Source organism: Pteronotus mesoamericanus, unplaced genomic scaffold (genome assembly GCF_021234165.1).
Source record: "Pteronotus mesoamericanus isolate MK-2021 breed Mesoamerican mustached bat unplaced genomic scaffold, CSHL_Meso_final contig_25, whole genome shotgun sequence".
In the NCBI taxonomy this organism is placed as follows: Eukaryota; Metazoa; Chordata; class Mammalia; order Chiroptera; family Mormoopidae; genus Pteronotus; species Pteronotus mesoamericanus.
Genome location: NW_026555105.1, coordinates 18,492,391 through 18,494,720, shown reverse-complemented (window position 1 = coordinate 18,494,720; position 2,330 = coordinate 18,492,391). Strand labels below are relative to the sequence as shown.

Here is a 2,330-nt window from a genome sequence, read left to right as displayed (position 1 = left end):
TTTATCTATGTTGATTCTTCTAATCCATGAACATGAAATATCTTTCCATTTCTTTGTGTCTTCAATTCATTTTTCTATTTTTTTCCCAAAAGCAATTTCATATACTTCTAGGCCTGCGACGTTCCTCATCAGAAATAAAGATTCTACACCATAGAAAAGACAGCATTACAAAATACTAGTAGTAAAATCTGCTGGTGTATTTGAGTTCTTATTCCATTTCATACCTGTCATTTACAAGATCGCCTGCTACAAATGAAAAGGTGCCATCAGGTGCTTAGACAAAGAGTGGCTCCAAAGATGGTTTAAAATAATTGTTTATTGCCCGGGATATTTTTTTTTCTTGTGTCTTGTGTTTTTTTTTCTTGTTTTCTTTTTTAATAACTAATAAATTCAAGCTTAGGGAAGCTTGCCTTTGTCTTGAAAAACAAAACAACAAAGCTTTTATATCATTTGCTAACCTGATCTTGTTTTTAGAGAGAGACAGTAGTCATCTTGCAAGAGTAAAATTTATACCGTGAATGATTCAGGTCTCAGTCTGGTGGTACTAAATAGAGACAACAGCATTATTGACAAAATTATTATCTGCTTGTGGCATTTGTGGAAAAGAAGCCCTTGCTAATTTCTAAACAACAGTGAACTCTGTTAGGAAAGTCTAAAGTGTCTCACGGGCCAAAAAGGGAATGAGGTTAGTAAAATGCTTCAACAGAGTTTGAATAAAATACTGGATTTGAGAATTACTGGAGCTTGGATATATAAAAATAGGGTTGTAGGTTGGGTCATGCTTACAGTGGTCTCAAGTTCAAATAAACTAGTGTGGCAATACACCACTTCATACACTTTTCCAGAGGCTTCTTTCCTTCAGTAGGTGCTGGCAGAAAACAAGCTCAGTTGTTTTCCAAAATAGATGCCTAGCCCCAAAGCTAAAACATGAGACAGGAAGAGAGATGGAATGAACACCTTAAGAAATTCTGCAGAGAAAATACCCCCTTTCTTCATGGCTCCTCTTTTCCTCATGCTTTAAGAAACAGAAAGTTTTTGGGTGCTGGAAGTGGAGCTCCATAGGTGGAATGTCCTCAAGCTTCCTGGACCAGTCTGATACCCCGTCTGCACTTTTCTTCAAAGCATCAACTTTCTTTCCTTCTACAGCTTTTTCTTCGGACTGAGAGCTATGGTCCCTGCTGGTGTGCATTTCCACATCAAATGCAATTTTCCCATCTTCTTGTGGGGAAGGGCAGTCACAGTGACAGACTGAATTCGTCCTGATACATGTTGTGCATCCAAAAGAATCTTCTCCATGTCCCCATTGTGGATAGAGGATGAGGAAGGGAATTGTTTCAGCCCCCCATTTCTCCCATTGCCATTATCATTGTCATTGCTGCTGTTCCTGGGGAGCTCCACCCAGGAACTGTTGAGGCTGGCTCACCGGTGGGGGCGAAGGCTGCTCCACTTGTTCGCAGTTGTTGTTGTTGGGCAGGGGCGGCAGCTGCTCCCCTAAATGAGGCGACATTGTCTGGCAGCTGGAGGAGCTCTGCCTGTTGCTGGACTGACTCAGGTTCTCGGAGAGCAACACCCAATTTCTCTTATGTCTTGTAGTTTTCAGTGTATAGGTCCTTCACATCCTTTGTTAAGTTTATTTCTAGCTATTTTATTCTATTTTTTGCAATTGCAAATGGAATTACTTTTCTTCTTTTTCTGAAATTTCATTGTTAGTATATAGAAATGCAATGGATTTTTGTACATTGATTTTTTAATCTTTATTTAATTTATCGACTTGAGATAGAGAGAGAGGAAGGAAGAGAGGAAAAAAGTCAATTTGTTGTTCCACTTGTTTATTAATGCATTCATTGGTTGATTCTTGTATGTGCCCTGACCGGGGATCGAACCCACAACCTTGGCATATTGGGACAATACTCTAACCAACTGAGCAACCTGGCGAGATCTGTATATTAATTTTGTATTCTACAACTTTACTGTATTTGTTTATTGTTTCTAATAGTTTTTTGGTAGAGTCTTTAGGGTTTGTTTTTTGTTTTTTTTTGGTAAAGATTTTTATTTTATTTATTTTTAGAGAGAGGGGAAAGGAGGGAGAAAGAGAAGGAGAGAAACATCAATGTGTGGTTGCCTCTGGCATGCCCCCTACTTGGGACCTTGCCGGCAACCCAGGCATGTGCCCTGACTGAGAACTGAACCAGCAATGCTTTGGTTCACAGGCCTGCACTCAGTCCACTGAGCCACACCAGCCAGGGCATATGGTTTTTTTATATAAAGAATCATGTTGCATTGACCTTGTGACTCGGTTGGATTTCATCCCACAAAGCAAAAGGTCACTG

The 2,330-nt window shown here is 39.7% G+C and overlaps 1 pseudogene; it reads right to left on the bottom strand.

Annotated features, from left to right (window-relative positions):
- Positions 1 to 858: 858 nt before the first annotated feature.
- LOC129070470 (BCL2/adenovirus E1B 19 kDa protein-interacting protein 3-like) lies at positions 859 to 1,564 on the bottom strand (annotated as a pseudogene).
- Between the last annotated feature and the right edge of the window lie 766 nt (positions 1,565 to 2,330).